Source organism: Tupaia chinensis, unplaced genomic scaffold (genome assembly GCF_000334495.1).
Source record: "Tupaia chinensis unplaced genomic scaffold, TupChi_1.0 Scaffold000605_1, whole genome shotgun sequence".
Classification (NCBI taxonomy): Eukaryota; Metazoa; Chordata; class Mammalia; order Scandentia; family Tupaiidae; genus Tupaia; species Tupaia belangeri.
In genome coordinates this window covers 1,599,270-1,599,605 of record NW_006160123.1, presented here as the reverse complement: position 1 = coordinate 1,599,605, position 336 = coordinate 1,599,270, and the positions used below count along the sequence as shown (strand labels likewise).

Genomic DNA, 336 nt, shown 5'->3' with positions numbered 1-336 from the left:
GGTGGGGGGGGGCTTTCCTCTGACCCCCACAAATGGAGAAGGCAATAGACCCATGGCTGGGAGAGCTTTGCTCTGGTGGAGGGAAAGGCTCTGCACCTTGCCCTGGAGAGTGGGGAAGGGACGGCAGAGCTTTCTGGGCTGGTTTGGGTGTCAAGCAAGGAGACCACTGGGGGAGCTGGCTCCACAGCAAGTTGAGTTGATTTGTCCTTCAGAGAGTATCCACGACAGCATGCAATACCATGGGGGCTGGGGAGTGGAAGGTGAGTAGGCCCCGCCGCCTCTGTCCAGCGGACTCACCTGCTGCAGGTTCTGCACGTGCCCATGCGCGGCCAGAAG

The 336-nt window shown here is 60.7% G+C and overlaps 1 protein-coding gene across 1 annotated transcript in view; it reads right to left on the bottom strand.

The window, feature by feature from the left end:
- The window catches only part of SPTBN5 (spectrin beta, non-erythrocytic 5), a 58,875-nt gene that overhangs the window by 32,309 nt on the left and 26,230 nt on the right, over positions 1–336 (bottom strand).